Here is a 21,746-nt window from a genome sequence, read left to right as displayed (position 1 = left end):
GCACATGGTGAGGAGAAGTCAAGAGGTGATGTGGAAAGATAGGGTCCAGACATATCCTCATAGGCCTGGTAGTCATCCTAAAAAGCCTGTAAAAAGCTACTGGGGGACTCTGGACAGACAATGGATATGGGAGAACTACAATAAACAATGCCAGGGTTATACTTTAGAAAGCTCACTGAAGTTTGGAGGGCAGACTGTAGCAGGGCGCACTAAACCAAGAACTATTACTACAACAGTCTTGGAAGGATGAGGGTGCTGAGCCAAGGCAGATGCTAACATCATTCACGTCCCATCACTGATACTGGTGTCCTGGCACAAAGAACTAGAACTCATAATTTCTTTTTTTTTTTTTTTTATTTGTAGAGACAGAGTCTCACTTTATGGCCCTCAGTAGAGTGCCATGGCATCACACAGCTCACAACAACCTCTAACTCTTGGGCTTAAGCTATTCTCTTGCCTCAGCCTCCCGAGTAGCTGGGACTACAGGCGCCCGCCACCAACGCCCGGCTATGTTTTTGGTTGCAGTTTGGCTGGGGCCGGGTTTGAACCCGCCACCCTCGGCATATGGGGCCGGCGCCCTACCGACTGAGCCACAGGCGCCTAGAACTCATAATTTCTTAGTCACCGTGGAGTCCCACACAGCTAGTTGATTTTAACAATTCTTCATTGTACACAAACTCATACAAATCCCAATGTACAAGAATTGTAACTCTATTTTTCTCAGACTAAAGAATTTCTAATGTCATTGCCCTCTCCTGCGCAGCAGAGACAAAGTCTCAATCAATTAAGCAGCCCATCCCAGAGACGCATCTAAGCGACAAGATGTCTAGTGGGAGGGTGGGTTGGATCACCTGTCCACATTGGCAGCTGCAAAGGAAAATGTCTCCCTTCTTGGCTCACGCCAGCTGCCTCAAAGTCATCCCTCTTCCCAACCACAAGATCTGTCCAGGGCCTGCTCTCTCAGCTACTTCTAGGCTCTGTGCTTCTCTCGGTTGCATGGACAGCATTAGGTAGTTCCCATTCTGAGCCATGGGAAAGAGCTAAGCTTGGGCTGTCTGCAGCCCTATCTGGTTTCATGCTGCTTTTCACACTGAGTTTTAAAGAATGCTGTGGAGCTGCCTAAGGCCCTCTCTGCCTTGATCCCTCTCCACAGCCCTTTTTGGTCACCTCCTGGGGCTCTGTGCAGGCTTAGGTGCCTCCTCTGTTCCTGAATTGCTCAACCTACTGGGGCAGGATGGAGGGCGGGGGTGTTCTATCAGCCCCTATGCCAGGACTTACTTAAATCTTTGCATTTGTATTAAAATTTCGGTCCTCAGCTCGGCGCCTATGGCTCAAGCAGCTAAGGTGCCAGCCACATACACCTGAGCTAGTGGGTTCAAATCCAGCCTGGGCCCGCCAAACAACAATGACAACTGCAACCAAAAAATAGCCAGGCGTTGCGGTGGGTGCCTGTAGTCCCAGCTACTTGGGAGGCAGAGGCAGGAGAATCGCTTGAGCCCAGGAGTTGGAGGTTGCTGTGAGCAGTGATGCCATGGCACTCTACCCAGGGCAACAGCTTGAGGCTCTGCCTAAAAAATAATAATAATAATAATAATAATAATAATAATAATTTTGGTTCTCTTCTAATTAACATTGATCAGTGGCCAAATGCTATGTTCCTTTATTTGAATATTACATGGAAACATCTATAATTTATAATATAATTGTAAAAACAAGATAACAAAGTATATACATTTTAGTAATGCAATGTTAAAAAAAAAAAAAAAAGCCCACAGGCCAGGTGGACTTTTTTTCTGCCTTGACCCCTCACATGTGTAATCCTCGCACACATGTGTAATCCTCGCACCCCAGGAGGCCGAGATGTGTGGATTGCCTGAGGTTACACTTTTGAGATCAACCTTAGCCAGAGACCTTGTCTCTAAAAATAGCCAGGCACTGTGGTGAGCATAACCAAATTTTCAAATGTTAACGTATCTTTTCTTTTCTTTTCTTTTCTTTTCGAGACAGAGTCTTACTTTGTCACACTCAGTAGAGTGCTATGGTGTCACAGCTTACAGCAACCTCAAACTCTTGGGCTTAAGCAATTTTCTTGCCTCAGTCTCCCAAGTAGCTGGGACTACAGGGGCCCACCCCAACACCTGGCTACTTTTTAGACATGGGGTCTGGCTCTGGCTCAGGCTGGTCTTGAACGTGTGAGCTCATACAACCCACCCTCGTCAGCTGCCCAACTGTTGGTACAGGCATGAGCCACTGCACCCGGCAATGTATCTTAATAAAGTATTTGTGACTCCAAAATGTTGAATTCTTCATTCTACAAAAGACGATGGTTTTCGTGAGTTTTCTTTTCCCCAGCAAGGCATCCTAATTTACCAAAGAGTATAATGGCTAGAGAGTGATATCATAAGAAGTGGTTTCTAAATTATCCATTTAATTCACAAAGGTTCATCTGGAATTCTTCAACCAAGGTCGATGGTACCTGGGTTTACCCATTGCTAACCTGAGGGTAGAAAAGGTAGCCAGGTCTCCTGGCTCCCATTTAGCTCACCCATATCCTGAATTTGAGTAACCAGAATACAATCTCAGTCTATCTAATGCCATTATTAGCCTCGGGAAAAGAAGCTGAAAGTATATCTGCCACTATCAGGCCTGGGTTCACCAAATGCCATGCATGAGATGTGGGAAAGGAACTGACTACATAACTGACTCTCCAAGATGCTGAAAGCATTCAGACTTCAGTGGTCCACATAACCCTGAAGCCCCATTTCCCACCTCCAAAGCACCATATAGTAACCCAAACAGACATTGGAACTTCATAATATAAAATTAAATGTCAGTTCCACCATGACTCCTATTTGGTTTCCAAAGCCAACTCACCAGAAGTCAAGAATCATTTTTCATAAATACTAAAGAACCATTAATTCTATACACAAACTGACAAGACTACATTACTCAATGCATTACTAACCTCATTTGAATGTGATTAACTTGGCTCCTACAAGTAGGAGTTGTTGGAGAGATTCATTCTGGTATTCTAGGAATAAGGAGGAAAAGTAAGAAGTTAAAGATTGTTTTATACAAAAGAAAGGACTTTCTGTGGAATTTGAGACATACGACTAAACATTAAATCAGTCACAACAGATATTTCCTACTTTCTACAGTCTGGAGTCAGCCTATCAGGGATAGAATTCTAGCTCTACCAGTTCCTAAATGAGCAAGCTTTGGCAAGTGGCTTCATTTCCGTAGGCCTCAGTTTTCGGCCCTGAGTGGGAGAAAAATGGGTAGCAAAGTACCCACCTCCTGTGGAAACTCAATGAGATAATCCCATGTAAAGCACTTAAAACAGTGCTTGGTACATTGTATATAGCTGGGGCATCACCCTCCTCCCAGCTACTACTGAAGCCACCTCTAGTTGGGCTTTAGGTGGAAAGAATATTTCAGACCTGAACACTGGTTTCTGAGGAGCACAGGAGCTAGGGCCAACCTGGTTCTGGAAGAGCACAGCTTTCTGAAAGGACCTTGAGATAAGGCAAGGTCCCCACTGCCCTCAAACCAGAGATCTTCTGCCACCTAGTGCCCAATGTCAGCAAATGCCTAAATTCCCATGACGGGGCCTCCTTCCTTTCTGCGCCCACCCGCACCACCACCACCACCAATCCCAACGACCACTACAGATCTCCTCTTCTACTCCAGGTCCAGATTCAGCGTTACCACTTGGCGCCCAGCTTCAAGCTCTTTAACACTCTGCTTTGTGCATGGCAGCCCCCCATACCTACTCATCTCAATTCAACCCTAAAACTCAATTAAAGTCTTACCTCCTCCAAGAAAATGTTCCTGAGGCACATGGGTGGCTCACTTCCTTCTTGCCAGCCTGTGCCACCTCTTTTCCAACATTTCCCCTGTATCTTGCCCCATTCCTCTCACTGATGTGCCCCTCTGTACCTCAGGCTCCTAGAACAGCATCCAATGTCTATCAGGTGTCCAGTATTGTTCGATAGATGAATGCATAGGACAGTCAAGTTGGGAGTGGAAGGATAGGGCATTCCAGACAGAACCGTCCCAGGAATTCAGAAGCAGTTCCGTGTTGCTGGCATATAAAAGCCTCATTGTTGATTGAATATCTGAAGCCCCTGTTTTGCCTTTGAGGCTTATTTTTTATTAGAAAATAATGCATAAACATGCAGCTAACCTGTGTTTCAACAATTCCACTTCTACATATTTACCCAAAAGTAAAGAAAATCTGTGTCTACAAAGGATCTTGTTCAAGGATGTCCACAGGATGTCACTGCTTTATTTATAACAATGACTAAAGGGAAAAGGCCCAAATGCCCATCAACAATTCTACTCAGCAAGGAAAAGGAACCCACAGCATGGCTCATGCTCGAAAGCATCATGTTAAATAAAGAAGTCAGTAACATGAGTACATACTGAATATTCACGTACGTATGAAATCCTAGACAGGGAAAATGTAGTTTTCAGTGACGGAAAGCAGATCCTGGAGTCAGGAGTGTGGGGATGAGAGAGAGAGGGTGGAGACTGTCAGGGTAAGGAAAAGGTTTGTTAAAGCTCATCAAGCTGTACATCCAAATCTGGGTATCGAGCTGTTAAGTTACATTTCAATCACTTAAATATGTTTTAAGACTTTGAAGGAAAGGCTGGAGGAGAGGGAGGAAGGCAGGCAGGCAGTCTGGTGGGTGCACCCGCCCAGCTCCTGGCCCACTCGGCCCAGCCGGAAGCCAGCGCTGCCGCCCGGCGTGCAGTTGCTCCTCTCAGCCGCCAGGGGGCGGCGTGGCCCCGGGGAGGGCGGGCACGTGCGAGGGAGCGGCGGCGCGGGGGCGGGCCCTGCGTGGAGTCCCTGTGGGCTCCGGCGCGGAGCAGCACCGGGTTGTCACGGCGGTGGTGTAGCAAGTGTGTGCGCTGAAGTCAGGAGGTTTGGGGTTTGTCTCCACACTCTCGCTTCAGTTGCGGCCCTCCCGCAGATGAGCAGCCCGAGGCTCAGACAAGCCCCAGCCAAGGTGAAAGAGCCGAAAGGCGAAGGCTCCGGGTCTCCCCGCTGACCCGGTCGTGCCCGCTGCTGCTTCACCGCTTCACACAGCGCTGGTTACGTGCGGTTCTGCCATACCTTTCGCGTGTTTTTGTGGTGTTGGTCCTGCTTTCTCTTCCACGTAGCGCTCCTTTTTTTTTTTTTCTTTTTTTTATGAGACAGAGTCTCACTTTGTCACCCTCCGTAGAATGCTGTGGCATCACAGCTTACAGCAACCTCCAACTCTTGAGCTCAAGGGATCCTCTTTCCTCAGCCTCCCAAGTAGCTGGGACACAGGTACCCGCCATAATGTCTGGCTATTTTTAGAGACAGGGTGTCGCTCTGGCTCAGGCAGGTCTGGAACCTGTGAGCTCAGGCAATCCACCCGCCTTGGCCTCCCAGAGTGCTAGGATTACAGGCGTGAGCCACCTTGCCCGGCCTGCGTAGTGCACCTTGAGTCGTTAATTAATGGGTTGGCTGCCCTCTGGTGGGATGCACCTCTAAACTCTGGGCACCTTGTTTTCAGAACGTGTCCTCCTCTGACCCAGACCGACCTTCCCGATCCACCAAGCCTTCCGTACAAGTGCCAGTGATCCACCAGTAAGGAGCCATAGGACACTCAAGGCCTCGAGGATAATTTTCCCCAGTCGTGGTTGTGAAGTCCTGGCATCTACCCTTAGGAAAAGTGACAGCAGTGGAGAGGGAGGCACAAATACAGACGTGGCCTTCTGAGCATGCCCCGTGGTCATCTCTGTCCTCAAAGGCCTACCTAACCCCTCTCTGCCCTCTCTCCTCAGGGTGCAGCGCCAGCTGCTGTGAGGACAGCCAGCCGTCCCTGCAGCAGGTGCACCAGTGCATCGAGCACTGCCTTAGGCCTCTGGCTCAAGCTCAGGGTCTGGTGACCCACTAGTTGGAAAAGTTCCAGGTGAGGAATATGCCAGACAGAGCCCTGAAGTCCTTGATGTGCTTATTCTTTTACAGGAGATGACAAGCATTTGTGCAGAACTCTTGGCTTGTTCTGTTAACATTTCTGATGGTCCTGTGACCAACCAGTCTCCACAGGTTTGAATTTTAGAAAAAATCCTGGCAGTAGAGTGCTGTAAGTTGAACCATATTGTGGTGTTATGATATATGTATTGGTTTTCATCCATGGTTCCCATGGAGTTTCATAACTCCCACAGTCCTTGTAATGCTAGGGCACTTTAGGCTGAGGAACAGCCCTCCCAAGATAGAATTTCTCTCTCTCTCTCACCTTCCTGGGTCCTCTTTCACCTGCCCAAGGCAGGACTCTAACCTGATTGTGGGTCAAAATACCCTCATTTCAGAGATGGTCCAGCCCCATACCCTGGAGGAAGGAATGCTAGACAGAGAGGCCAGGAGGAATCTGAGCAGACAGGCCTTAGAACATGTGCTTTTTGTCCAGTCACATCTGTGCTCAGTTGTCAGTCATGCCCAGGTAATGAAGCCCCATAAAATACCCAGAGGACTGGATTCCAAGAGCTTCTAGATAGTTGAAGGTGGTGGTCCCAGGAAGGACATGGAAGCTCCACGCCTTCTCCCACTTACCTCACCCAGGGCATCTCTTCATCTGTGTGCTTTGTAATAGCCATTATAAGAAATTGGTAAGTATAACTGTTTCCCTGAGTTCTGTGAGCCGCTCCAGCAAATTAATTGAACCCAAAGAGTGAAGGGGACAAGGGAACCCCAAATTGAAGCCAGTCAGAAGTTGCACAGTCAGGACTTGTGACTGAAAGATGTTGTGGGGACTGACTCCTCATCCTACGGGATATAACATTCTCTCCAGGTAGAGTGTGATTGTGTCAGAATTGAATTAGAGGACAGCCACTTAGTGTTTGTTGCATGGAATGTGAGGAAAAAATGCCACATTGGGTCATAGAAGTTCTCTTCTGTTTTGATTGTTGTGAAGTTTAAAGGAAAACACAGTTTGGGGAGTGAGTTTTTTTCCCAAATCACATAGTTTTTCCATAAAAACAATGATGTGGGGCAGCGCCCATAGCTCCATGGGTAGGATGCCAGCCACATGTACTCAGGCAGGAGGGTTCGAATTTGGCCTGGGCCTGCTAAACTACAATGACAACTGCAACAAAAAAAATAGCCAGGTGTTGTGGTGGCGCCTGTAGTCCCAGCTACTTAAGAGGCTGAGGCAAGAGAATCACTTGAGCCCAAGAGTTTGAGGGTACTGTGAGCTGCGACACCATGGCACTCTACCGAGGGTGACATAATAAGACTCCATCTCAAAAAAAAGACGTAAGAGGAATATACCAGGAGAGCTCATGACCAAGAACCCTTCTTATGGTTCTAGGGTGTTCTTTGCCATAAGCCCTAAATATAATATGAATGTTACATATTATAAAACTTCCAAAAACATGGGGCGGTGCCTGTGGCTCAGTGGGTAGGGTGCCGACCCCATATACCAAGGGTGGTGGGTTCAAACTCGGCCCCAGCCAAACTGCAACAAAAATAGCCAGGCATTGTGGCAGGTGCCTGTAGTCTCAGCAACTCAGGAGGCTAAGGCAAGAGAATCACCTAAGCCCAGGAGTTGGAGGTTGCTATGAGCTGTGTGACACCTACTGAGAGTGACAAAGTGAGACTCTGTCTCTAAAAAACTTCCCAAAACATATTCATTTTAAACATTTAAAACTTTTAAAACACCAAAGTCAGGCTGGGTGAGGTGGCTCCAACCTGTAATCCAAGGCAGACAGATTGCTTGAGGTCAGGAGTTGATGACCAGCCTGACCAAGAGTGAGACCCTGTCTCTCTGAAAAATAGAAAAATTAGCCGGGCATTGTGGCAGGCACCTGTAGTCCTAAGCTGAGGCAGGAAGATTGCTTGAGCCTAGGAGTTAGAGGTTGCAATGAGCTAAGATGATGCCACTGCACTCCACCCAAGGTGACAGAATGAGACTCTGAGACTCTGTCTCCAAAAAATACGTAAATAAATAAGTAAAACACCAAAATCCCCAAGAAAATGGAATAGGATAGTTTTGAAAAGGTACAGATTAGAGCAAGACCTCTTTATGGACCTGTATACCCACTCAGGACTACCCCTACTCAGTACACCCACAGGGAAGCTCCTCTGTCACTAAAGGGGAGTCATTTATTCAAGTGTTATTGTTGATTCACTAGTGCCTGGTACACACACTGCTCTGAAGTTACTAAAAGAACTCCCTTCTTCCCTCTCTGGATCAAAGAGTATCCACAACTTAATTTTATTCCCTTCCTCTAAGTATATTTTTCTGGAATTTGGAGGGAAACTGGACTCACTTCCAAACCAGTCTTTCACATCTTGAGGTTCTATCCACATGGAAAAAGTATACCAAGTGGGATATAATTTTACATTCTGCTATATAAAACTCTTCAAAATTACCACCATTATGAAGGAATAATTTCTTCAAGATCATGAAACCAAAAGGTTTCTGTGTGTTCATTTTGACAGGTAATTTTATAGATGGAGTGTTTTGAAAATTCATTCTTGGATGGCTGTATAATTTTCTCCTTACATTTTCTTATTCCTCTCGAAGCAGACTTTCATTCCTCCACTGTGCCTAAACAGCTCTTGACACTCACTTCCTTTTGACTTCCCGCTAGAGCATGCTGGGGAGCCACAGGTTACATTTCTAGTCATTTCTAATTGTGCCAGGTAGGTCCCATGAGTAAAGTTCACCCTGCTGAGTTAAAAAGTATGTGTGAGAGCTGCTTGGAAGTGTGTTCCCATCCCTCAGGTCACCCTTCCCAGTTTGCCAGCTGTGATGGGCTAAATGGCTTGGACCCTTTCATCTCTTTTTTTTTTTTTGAAACAGCATCTCACTTTGTCACCTTGGCACAGCAACCTCAAACTTTTGGTCTTAAGCAGTTCTTATGCCTCAGTCTCCCAAGTAGCTGGGACTACAGGCACCTGCCACAATGCCCAGCTATTTTTGGAGACGGGGCATCGCTTGTGAGATCAGGCGACCCGTCCACCTCAGCCTCCCAGACTGCTGGGATTACAGGCCTGAGCCACCACACCTGGCCTTTCTTTTTTTTTTTTTTTTTTTTTTTTTTGAGGCAGAGTCGCATTCTGTGACTGTGGGGCTGTGGGTAGAGTGCCATGGCCTCATCATAGGTCACAGCAACCTCAAACTCTTGGGCTCAAGTGATTCTTTTGCCTCAACCTCCCCACCAGCTGAGACTACAGGCACCCGCCACAATGCCTCATCTAGTTTTTCTAATTTTAGTAGAGACAGGATCTTTCTCTTGTTCAGGCTAGTCTCAAACTCCTGAGCTCAAGCAGTCTACCTGCCACAGCCTCCCAGAGTACTAGGATTACAGGTGTGAGCCACCATGCCCGGCTGACTCAGTAGTTTTTAAATGGGGAGTAGGGAACCTGTGCTGCCAGCTTGTAGTGAGTGGGTAGAGGCCAGGGATGCTGCTGAACATTTTACTGGACAGCTTGCAACAATGAAGAATCATCTAGCCCCAAATGTTAGAGCTGAAGTTCAGATACCCTGGCTTACCTCTTAAAATTTACTGCCATAGTAGTCTTACCAATGACTGACTGCCTTAATAACTTATCAGGATATGCAAAATCAAGTCCCAACATTTAAGCCCCTCCACATGAAATCCAAGCACCAAATCTTACAGCCACTAATAATTAAGTGGCTGTTCTTTAATGTCACTGAACCATGTGTGTTTGCTGAAACTTTCTCGCTTGATGCGTGGTTTTGGACAATATAATTGACCTTTTTTTTTTTTTTATTTGAGACAGTCTCACTTGTTACCCTCAGTATAGGGCCATGGAGTTACAGCTCACAGTAACCTCACACTGGGCTCAAGCAATCTCTTGTTTCAGCCTCCCAAGTAGCTGGGACTACAGGCACTTGTCACAATACCCAACTATTTTTAGAGATGGAGTCTTGCTCTTGCTCAGGCTGGTCTCGAGCCTGTGGACTCAGGCAATCCACCCGCCTCAGCCTCCCGAGGGCTGGGATTACAGTTAGCCACCATGCTCGGCCCAATATAATTAACCTTTCTAAGCCTAATTCCCCAACTATAAAATGTCGTGATAATAGTACCTAATTGAAAAGTCATTGTAAGGATTTAATAAGCACTTGTGTGTTAGATTTACTGTGACTTGTATAGTATATACTATTAAAATATGTGGTTTTATACATCATACCACATAAATATATTTAGCTCTGTAAATGTATCTATTCCCACCTTCAGTCAGACTCCATGTTTAACTTGTCTTTGAATTCTTCCATGATATCTTTTTTTTTTGTTTTTAGTCAGAGCGTCAAGCTGTCACCCTGGGTAGAGTGCTGTTGCATCACAGCTTACAGCAACCTCCAACTCCTGGGCTCAGGCGATTCTCTTGCCTCCACCTCCCCATGGGTAGAGTGCTGTAGCTGGGATTATAGGCGCCTGCCACATTGCCCGGCTATTTTTTTGGTTGCAGCCATCATTGTTGTTTGCCAGGCCTGGGCTGGATTCGAACCTGCCAGCTCAGGTGTATGTGGCTGGTGCCTTAGCCGCTTGAGCCACAGGCACCGAGCTCTCCCATGATATCTTATACATTAAAATTCATTTCATGTTTTATAGCCTATAACTGAAAGAGATAAAGACTCCTTTACATGGCTTAGTTTTCCATTCTATCCCACTAAACTAGAATTTTCTCGTTTAATTCAAATTCAGTTTATTTTACTAAAATATACTTACATGTTGAGAACTATTCTGAACATTTAAACTTGATACTTTCATACTAAATAAAACACCACTATGTGTTATCTTAAATATAAAGTAAAATATCTATCTAATTAAATATGGTTTGATTACTATTGGCTGTCTTTACAACTTAGTTTATTTACTGGGAGATTGAGGCAGGTGGATTGCCTGAGCTCACAAGTTTGAGACCAGCCTGACTCAGAGCAAGATCATGTCTCTAAAAATAGCTGGGCATTGTGGCAGGCACCTATAGTTCTAGCTACTTGGGAGGCTGAGGCAAAAGAATGACTTAAGCCCGTGCGGCACCTGTAGCTCAAAGGAGTAAGGTGCTGGCCCCATATGCCAGAAGTGGCAGGTTCAAACCCAGCCCCAGCCAAAAGCTGCAAAAAAAAAAAAAAAAACAATACTCTACCCAAGGCAACTTTCTTGGAGACTTGATCTCAAAAAAAAAAAAAAAAGAAAAAGAAAGAAAAGAAAAGAAACTTAGTTTATTTAGTTTGGGAAATAATCAAAATGCAACCAAATCATTACTTTTCTATTATTACTATACTATAAAATCCAATCATTGAAAGTTAAGTCAGTGACAAGAGGGACTTTACCTAACAATTGCAATCAGTGTAACTGGCTTATTGTACCCTCAATGAATCCCCAACAATAAAAAATAAAAATAAAATAAATAAAAAAATTGGGGATAAAGAATAAATGAATTTTTAACAAAAGAAAAAAAAAAAAAGAAAGTTAAGTCAGTGAAACAACAATATTGAACAATAAGAATGTTTTTATAATTCACATTAGTATAAGTATGTGGTTTAATGTAAATTAATATAGGCTAAATGCATTTCATTTTCATGATCTAATTTTCCCCCTTCCCAATTTACATTTCTTTGTTGAATGTCTTATTTGAATAACCCTTTAGTCCTTCACTCTATATAGCAATACAAGGTTTTTACAGTTTTAAATGTCATTATCTCTTTTGTGTAAGTTTAACAGATAATTATTATCTTATGCCTTCTACCTACTTCTGTGCTTATTTATGTTTAAAATTTCTAAAGCAGTTATATAATCTTTAAGCTTTTGCTTTGTCATATTTATGGACAAAAAGTCATCATGTAAGTTTGTTTTGTTAGGTTTTTTTATTTTTTATTTATTTTTTAATTTTTTTTTTTGAGACAGAGTCTCACTGTGTCACCCTCAGTAGAGTGCCATGGTGTCACAGCTCACAGCAACCTCAAACTCTTGGGCTTATGTGAGTCTCTTGCCTCAGCCTCCCAAGTAGCTGGGACTACAGGCGCTTGCCACAATGCCCAGCTATTTTTTTTGTTGTCGTTGTTGCAGTTGTTTAGCAGCCCGGGCCAGGTTCAAACCCGCCACCTTCAGTGTATGTGGCTGGCACCGTAACCACTGTGCTACAGGCACCAAGCTGTTGGTTTTTTTTAATTATTCATTTGCTTTTTAGAGCAACTTTATAAAAATTCAAAGCACACAGAACTTCTAATTCATGTTTACTAATCAAGCAGATTAAACTCCTAACTAGACAATTTTATCTGCCAAATTTCTGATATTTAGTAAATTTTTTTTTTTTTTTTTTTGAGACAGAGCCTCAACTGTCACAGCAATCTCCAACTCCTGGGCTCAGCGATTTGCCTGCCTCCGCCTCCCAAGTAGCTGGGACTACAGGCGCCTGCCACAATGCCCGGCTAATTTTTGGTTGCAGCCATCATTGTTGTTTGGCGGGCCCGGGCTGGATTTGAACCCACCAGCTCAGGTGTATGTGGTTGGCGCTTTAGCTGCTTGAGCCACAGCAGCCAAGCCAATATTTAGTAAATTTAATAGCACTTTTTTTTTCTAGAGTCTCACCCTGTTGTCCCAGGCTAGAGTCCCACGGTGTCATACCTCACAGCAACCTCAAATCCTGGGCTCAAGCCAACCTCTTGCCTCAGACTCCCACATGGCTGGAACTACAGGCTCACACCAACACACCCACCTTATTTTTCTATTTTTAGTAGAGACAGGGTCTCGGTCTTGCTCAGACTGTTCTTTGAACTCCTGAGCTCAAGCAGTCCACTCACCTCAGCCTCCCAGAGTGCTGGGATTACAGGCATAAGTCACCACGCCCAGCCTTTAGCTTTTTAGACTTTCTTTTTTTTTTTTGTGGTTTTTGGCCGGGGCTAGGTTTGAACCCGCAACCTCCGGCATATGGGACCGGCGCCCTACTCCTTGAGCCACAGGCGCCACCCGTAGACTTTCATTTATTTTCTGTAAGCCCTCACTTTGGAAGAATGAACAAGATTTTCCTGTGTTGTAATATTTGAAAATTTATCAACTCTTTTTCCTTTAAACACACTACAAAGGACTCAGACAAGGAGCAATTATTCTATTTTGGGGGGAGTATGTATGAAAAACAGATTTATTCACCCTAACTAAAAATCTGACCCACACAGTATTTGAAGGATATCTGTGGATAAAAGCAATGGGCTTTAGAGGTAAGCAGCTTTCAGTTTGAACTCAGCTCTACCTTACAATAGATATGTAACCTTGAACCCTCTTATTTAAAAGCTCTGAACTTCACTTCTCTCTTGTAAAGGTAATACTAATTTATAGGATACTTATAAATTAAAATATGAAAGCAAATATAAAACACACATAACCCAGTGCTTGGCATATAGTAGGGATAGTGGGTTAAACATCTCAAATACCCGTGTTTTATCTCACCTAATTATTAATGAATAGTTGATGGATAGTGGACAGTTTTACTAAAACTTTTTCCCTTTATAATAGTGAAATTAAAGGGCGGCAGACATGTCCAAAGAATATTGTAGGGATTTGGTCCCTTTATGAATCTTGTGATGGATGAATGTGTGGAGACGGCAACTAGTGAACAACAGAACAATATTGGAATGGTGGTAAGTAAAGATACAAGACATCTCTTAGACATTTCTTTTTTTTTTTTTTGAGACAGAGTCTCATTATGTTGCCCTCAGTAGAATGCTGTAGCGTCACAGCTCACAGCAACCTCAAACTCTTGGGCTTAAGCAATTCTCTTGCTTCAGCCTCCCAAGTAGCTGGGACTACAGGCGCCAACCACAACACTGGCTATTTTTTTCTTGTAATTGTCATTGTTGTTTAGCAGGCCTGGCTGGGTTCGAACCCACCAGCTCCAGGGCATGTGGCTGGCGCCCTAACCACTGAGCTACAGGCACTGACCCTAGACATTTCATTTTCTTTTGGAATGTGTATTTACTTTCCTTATATCAAACTCTTGAATTAAATTGGAGTTAATAACCCCCAGAAAAAGCAAATAACTGGCAAGATTAGACCTCCTGTCTCCTTTTTAATGTATGGCAGTCTTTCAGCTGTGGTAGTTACCTGTAGGTAAGATCCCAACCATACAGAACTTGTAAGGTCCTAGAGCTTAAGATAGTTGTTGGAATTTTTTTTTAATTCTAATTTTTTGAGACAGAGTCTCACTCTGTCACCCTTGCAGTGATGTCATCACAGCAATATTATCACAGCTTACCACAACTTCAAGCTCCTGGGCTCAAGTGGCCTTCCTGCCTCAGACTCAGAGTAGCTGGGTCTACAAGCTCACAACACCATGCCTGGCTAATTTTTCTATTTTTTTGTAGTTACAGGGTCTCGCTATTTTTCAGGTTGGTCTTGAACTCCTGAACTCAATGAATCCTCCCAGGGCTAGGATGAGCCCCTATGAGCCCTACTAGAAATAGTTTTTGACCTTTATAATATGTAGTAGTGGCCCATAGTCATTCATTACAGCAGTAGTTCTCAAACTTTAACGTGTGTATTAATCCCTGGGAATCTTGTTGATGAGGTCTTGCTCTGGCTCAGGCTGGTCTTGAACCTGTGCACTAAGGCAATCCACTCACCTCAGCCTTCCAGAGTGGTAGGATTATAGGTGTTAGCCACTGTGCCAGGCCTTGGCAGCCAGGTTCTTATAAAAACAGTTTCTAAATACTCCAAGGTTTTCTTCTAACCCTTTTTTATACAAACTGGGAAATTTTCATTCTAATAGAGGATAGATTAGGTTTTTAGTTTTTTCCAACACATTTGCTGAAAAAGATTCAGAAAGGTCTTGGAATATTAAATGTCAGTTCTGATTTGAAAAGGTAACTTCTTAGAGACTTGCTGAAATACTGCTCATTGGAGCTTTATCTGCCACGGACCACCCTGTCGGTGGGCTCCAGTCCGAGGGAAAGCAGGGAGAAGGAACGAGGAAAGTTGAGAGGTCGGCGCAGGAATGACAGTCTGGCACACTACGGGTTAAAGTATGCAGCTGCGAATTTTACTGAGAGTATATGTTGGTATTTATACATTTTCTTTCCAAGGTTCAAACAATGCAATCTTCATTCTGCTTATGCTTGTAAACTATCTTTGTGTCTGCATATGCGGTTTATCATGCATTACATGTTTTCAAGGTTTTGCTCTCCGGAGGGAGGTGGTTTATCAGTAACACCTGCTTACTCCCTCTTCAGGAATGTCAAGGCTTACAACTTCTCTCAGTCCTGCAACTCTTTTCAGTTTCTTATGATTTTATTTTTAAAACAGCTGAACATATTCTTTTATGTATAATGCTTGACTACTTCTATATATATTTTCTATATATTTTTACTCTTATTAGTAACTATACTTTGATTCATAATTGATTGTTTGTCAAACATTAAAATTCCCTATTGATTTGTATTACATATGAAAATTAGTGAAGCAAGATGTTTTTCTAAGTAAAGTTTTACTGCAGGTGGTGATGGTGCATGTCGTGATGGAACATCTTGTTTGCTGTGCCTGCATTGTCTCAGTTCACTGACATTTATGGTGGGAAAGTTCTGTTGTGCAGGTTTTCTTGGAGCCATTGAGTCTGGCACAGTCACACTTTTTGTGCTGTTTCTGGACCAGCTACCTTTGTGTTCATTCTTATTGCTTACTTATCAGGACAAACAGACATTCAGTCTAACATGCACATACATTGTAACAGAAAGCCATACCCTTAGATTAATGCGATAGAAAACAGCATGCTGGGCAACATCTCTGTTGCTGCGCACACTGGGGGTGCTGGGGGCTTCGCTCCGGGGAGCACAGACCACCTTTCCGTCGCTTTACAACGCGGACAGCGCCACCTCGCTGCGGCTTGGTGCCGAGGGTGCAGCATTTATCAGAAAAGGAACTGAGTTTAGATCTTGAATCCTTTTCACAACTTTCTCCCTAAACTGATCAGCAGAGTCTTCACTTTGAAAATGAAGTAATGATAACACATCAATGATCTTTAATAAAAAGACATTTTAAAGAAAATGCAAGGACAGAAATGGACTTTTGACTTTTCTGAAGTTGGAAGAAGGGAAACAAACAGGTTAAGTTTATGTTCGTTTTGTTTTGTCAGAAAGTTTTTGGTAGACAGTTTTATAAACACCTGGTCTATGTCAGTGACCCATAAAGGTCATTGAAATTACTTAATACTACTGTATTAAGAATGTGTGTATTTTGAGGGGGAGTTAATTTATTTTTAGGATCTGTCAGCTGAATAGTTACCTAATGGTAAATCTTAACTACCCTCTTCTGAGACATCCCAGAGTGGTCAGTGGCATGACTTATTTCCTTTAGAGTCCACTACACCCCAGGTTACCTCCAAGAATGTAGTAAAAATTCTACATTTTATTATGCTACACAGTTCAGGAGCTGTTGCTACAGTTCTGCTTTTTTTTTGAGATAGTCTCAAGCTGTCGCCCTGGGTAGAGTGCCGTAGTATCACAGCTCACAGCAACCTCAAACTCTTGGGCTTTAAGCGATTCTCTTGCCTCAGCCTCCCAAGTAGCTGGGGCTACAGGCGCCCGCCACAATGCCCAGCTATTTTTTGGTTGTAGTTGTCGTTGTTTGGCAGGCCCAGGCTGGATTTGAACCCGCCAGCTCCAGTGTACGTGGTTGGTGCCCTAGCTGCTGAGCTACAGGCGCCAAGTCATACAGTTCTGCTTCTATAACGCCATTTTGGGTTCATATTCTTACTAGATAGCTGCCCTTTCAAGAGGCTGATAATAATTCTGGACCTGATGATTCCAGCTTTTTTGTATTTTAATTTTTATTTATATTTTTTATTTCATTTGTACCATAATATGATGGTACAAATGATTAGGTTACAGTGTTTGCATTGCTAGGTAAGGTCCCTATTGCAGTTGTGTCCTGAACCCAGGAAGTGTGCCATATATCCTTACATTGTGCCCATTAAGTGGGAGCACACTGATCTTCCCCCTTCCCCCCCTTACTCCTCCTCTTTCTCCCCTCACTCCTTCTCCCTCCTCCCCCAATTTGAATTTCACTGAGTTTTTCTCTTGTGTGGGTGTATATTTGTTCATCTACTGGTTTCATATTAGTGTTGAGCACATTGGATACTTGCTTTTCCATTCTTGTGATACTTTACTAAGGAGAATGTTCTCCAACTCCAACCAGGTTAATAAAAAAAGATGTAAAGTCTCCCTCTTTTTTATGAGTGAATGGTATTCCATGGTATACATATACCACAGTTTATTAATCCATTCATGGGTTGATGGCCACTTGGGTTGTTTCCATGTGTTGGCAATTGTAAATTGAGCTGAGATAAACAATGTAGTGCAAATGTCCTTATGATAAAATGATTTTTTTTTTCTGGGTGGATGCCTAGTAATTGCAGGATCAAATGGGAGGTCTATTTTGAGTTCTTTGAGAATTCTCCATACTTCTTTCCAAAGAAGCTGTATCAGTTTGCAGTCCCACCAGCAGTGTAAAAATGTTCCCTTCTCTCCACATCCACACCAGCATCTATCTGCAGCTTTGGGACTTTGTGATGGTTTCAGTTTGATTTGGATATTAGGCCTCAAACACAATGACAAAAGAGGAAGACCATTACAGACCTCCTTATCCTCAGAGTAGATGCCTAAAACCCCAGATAGTATCAAACTATATATATGTATATATATACTGTGTATGAATTGATTTTTCTTTCTTCACAATTTCATGCATAGAAGGTTGGTTCTTACTGTAGATCTTTGCAACCTCAGCATGTGATTTTTCTTTCCTTATCGAGGACTTCCATGCTTTCACTTTAAGGAAGCACTTTATGGCTTCTCTTTGGCATATATGTATTGCCAGAATCACTACTCTGGAGCTATGGGTCAATTATTAAGTAAAATAAGGGTTTCTTGAACCAAGTACTGTGATACTGCAACAGTCAGTCTGATAACTGAGATGGCTAAGTGACTAACAGGAGACTGACAGACACTGGACAAAGGGAGGATTCACATCCATGGCAGGACATCGTGAGAGTTCATCACACTACGCAAAAGGTAGGTAATTTATCTTCAACAGAGGTGCAAAACTACAGTGGGGAGAGGACAGTCGCTTTAATAAATGGTGCTGAGAAAACTGAATGTCCATATGCAGAGGAATAAAATTAGACCCTTATTGGGTGGCGCCTGTGGCTCAGTGAGTAGGGCGCCGGCCCCATATGCCGAGGGTGGCGGGTTCAAACCCAGCCCCGGCCAAACTGCAATAAAAAAAAAAAAATAGCCGGGCGTTGTGGCGGGCGCCTGTAGTCCCAGCTTCTCGGGAGGCTGAGGCAAGAGAATCGCGTAAGCCCAGGAGTTAGAGGTTGCTGTGAGCCGTGTGATGCCACGGCACTCTACCAGAGGGCGGTACAGTGAGACTCTGTCTCTACAAAAAAAAAAAAAAAAAAATTAGACCCTTATTTCTCACCGTCTACAAAATTGGATCAAATGTATTAAAGACTTAAATCTAAGACCTAAAACTATAAAATTAATAAAAGCAAGCAGTGGGGAAACACTTCAGGACATTGGTCTGGGCAAGGACTTCTTGGGTAATACTCAAAGAATAGGGCGACCAAAGCAAAATTGGACAAATGGGATCATCAAGCTAAAACAATTCTCAGTAAAGCTGCTCTTTAAATCTTTGCCACCTTCTCAACAAACTCATTGCTAATACTGTCAGCCTAGATCCAAGACATTCTTCCCACCAGTCATTTTCCCTTCTAATCTGTCATCTGCAGTAGTCACATGTGAGTTCATTTGTTTATTTAACAGGTGCTTGAGCCCTCTGCGTGCCTGTGGCTATCTTAGGCACTGGAGATTTCACACCAGACACTGCCCTTGTACAATTACATTTGCACAGGAAAGATCATAGTGTGTATATAAATGTAGCAAGCATATGAAGGGAGACAAGAACAAGTTATAATTATTTTTATTCTTACATAGCGCCACTTTGAATCTTTATTTTTTCTTTTTTAGAAACAGGATCTTACTCTGTCTCCTGAACTGGAGTGCAGTGGCATGATCATAGCTCATTGCAACCTTAAAATCCTGGCCTCAAGGAATCCTCCCACCCTGGCTTCCCAAAGTTCTGTCATTATAGGCATGAGCCACTGCACCCAGCCTGAATCTTATTATTCAGAATGCCTCCACTTGTAATAAGCAATTCAAGTTAGTATATTTTCTCTCATTTCCCCCCCTTCCCCTTTCACCTATTCAAAACTGATCACTACAGATTATTGTGATCTATAACCTATTGGGGAGTTCTTGTTTTCATTCCCCTAGCCTCCTAGTTTCGTGTCTTTTTCTACCCTCTTGAATTCAAATGCCAGCTGTTTCACCTATGCTTTCCTCAGTATTATTGCTTACCTTCATTTAGGCATGTCTATTATATCAGGTACTGTTCTCTTTGGGCCCTTTTTTGTCCTGCCTCTAAACTCTCTCCTATTCAAACTTCTATACTATATGTTGTTGCTAGAATAGTTGTGATTGTCATTCCCCTAACTATAACTTTCATTGGGTCATTGTGGGTTTCATGAGGCCCTTGAATACTTTAAGGTTGGCCTTTGAGGCCTTCTAAGATCAGATGCCAACTATCTCTGTTTCCCTTCATGCCACTGAGTCAAATTATTTTCCTATCCCTTTATGCTTCTTAGTCTGCCTAGACTTTCCTATTTTCTTCTCAAAATTCTACCTGATTTCCAAGGCCTAAGTAAAATGTCATTTTCATAAAGTCTACCTTTAAGAACTTCCATCCTAGGTGGTCCCTGTGGCTCAGTGGGTAGGGCGCCAGCCCCATATACCAAGGGCAGCGGGTTTAAACCCAGTCCCGGCCAAACTGCAACAACAAAAAAAAAAAAATAGCCAGGCATTGTGGCGGGCACCTGTGGTCCCAGCTACTGGGGAGGCTGAGGTAAGAGAATCGCCTAAGCCCAGGAGTTGGAGGTTGCTGTGAGCTGTGTGATGCCACGGCACTCTACCCAGGGCAATAAAGTGAGACTCTGTCTCTACAAAAAAAAAAAAAACTTCCATACTGGTTTCGTGATCTTACACCTCTAATAGGTACCTAACCTATTCTACTGTACCTGTTTGTCCTACTAATTTTATTACCTTAGGAATAGGATGAGCATATTTATTTGAGTCTTGCAGTTTAGAAGGTGAAGAGTAAGTGGAGACTTGGCATCTCATAATGGTAATTGTTAGCCTATGATCTTGAAGATGTGAATCTTACAAAGGGCTTAGTGCCTTTATGTCTAGACTTACTTGGTGTCCCTATGGCTTGAAAAAAGCCTCACAAATTGACATGTAATATTGAAAAACCATTAATGAGTTTGGCACCTGTAGCTCAAGCAGCTAAGGCACCAGCCACATACACCTGAGCTGGTGGGTTCAAATCCAGCCTGGGCCCGCCAAACAACAATGACAGCTGCAACCAAAAAATAGCCAGGCATTGTGGTGGGCACTTGTAGTCCCAGCCACTTGGGAGGTGGAGGGAGGAGAAACGCTTAAGCCCAGGAGTTGGAGGTTGCTGTGAGCTGTGACACCACAGCACTCCATCCAGGGCGACAGCTTGAGGCTCTGTCTCAGGAAAAAAAAAAGAAAAGAAAAAGCATTAATGATTTGGTCAAAATTCTTTTTTTTTTTTTTTTTTGTGGTTTTTGGCCAGGGCTAGGTTTGAACCCACCACCTTCGGCATATGGGACTGGCGCCCTACTCCTTGAGCCACAGGCGCCGCCCATAAAGCGGGTTTTTTTTTTTTTTTTTTTTTTGTTTTTTGGCCGGGGCTGGGTTTGAACCCACCACCTCCAGCATATGGGACCGGCAGCCTACTCCTTGAGCCACAGGCGCCACTTGGTCAAAATTCTTTAATCATCATTGATATTTTAAATTAATTACTCTCTTCAGATATACTTTTCTCTTTTTTAGGTAATATGAAGAAATAGTACGATGTTAGAGCCTAATATAAATAACGGGCATTCAACAGAGAAATCTGTGTCCTATAGGCCATTTGCAGAGAGGACACAGATTTCTCTGTTGAATGCCCATTATTTATATTAGGGTATTTAAAACCAGGTCATGAACATTTTCATATTAAACTTTTTGTTAAATTTTTGTAATAAAAACTTTCTCAGATGTTCTGAACACAGAATATTAACTTTTTAAAACTTTTTCTAACATGTATTTTAGAAACTAATTACTCTCATGGTTGACATTAATTTCTTTCTTTTTTTTTTTTTTTTTTTTTTAGTAGAGACAGAGTCTCACTGTACCGCCCTCGGGTAGAGTGCTGTGGCGTCACAGGTTCACAGCAACCTCTAACTCTTGGGCTTACACGATTCTCTTGCCTCAGCCTCCCGAGCAGCTGGGACTACAGGCGCGCGCCACAACGCCCGGCCATTTTTCTGTTGCGGTTTGACCGGGGCTGGGTCCGAACCCGCCACCCTCGGCATATTGGGCCGGCGCCCTACTCACTGAGCCACAGGCGCCGCCCGGTTGACATTAATTTCAAAGAGTTTTTTTATGCATTAAAGTGGAAAAATCTTATTAAATATAAAACATGGCAAGGATTTATTTTCTCCATCTTTCAACATTGAACAGATAAACTACAGACCTGAGGGGGTTTATTCTAAAGCATAACTGTAATTTTCAAAGTTTAAGGGTAGCAACTTTGATCACACATTTTTCCAAGTACATCTACATTCCACA

General features: G+C 43.4%; 1 long non-coding RNA gene across 1 annotated transcript; it reads left to right on the top strand.

Moving 5' to 3' along the window:
- The first annotated feature begins 4,887 nt into the window (after positions 1 to 4,887).
- Positions 4,888 to 13,642, top strand: LOC128583178 (uncharacterized). Its single transcript, XR_008379401.1, has 3 exons — positions 4,888 to 5,317; positions 5,818 to 5,945; positions 13,519 to 13,642. It is a non-coding gene; the product is annotated as an uncharacterized LOC128583178 (long non-coding RNA).
- The last annotated feature ends 8,104 nt before the right edge of the window (positions 13,643 to 21,746 follow it).

The sequence above is a fragment of the Nycticebus coucang genome, chromosome 4, assembly GCF_027406575.1.
Source record: "Nycticebus coucang isolate mNycCou1 chromosome 4, mNycCou1.pri, whole genome shotgun sequence".
In the NCBI taxonomy this organism is placed as follows: domain Eukaryota; kingdom Metazoa; phylum Chordata; class Mammalia; order Primates; family Lorisidae; genus Nycticebus; species Nycticebus coucang.
This window is presented reverse-complemented; position numbering and strand designations above follow the sequence as displayed.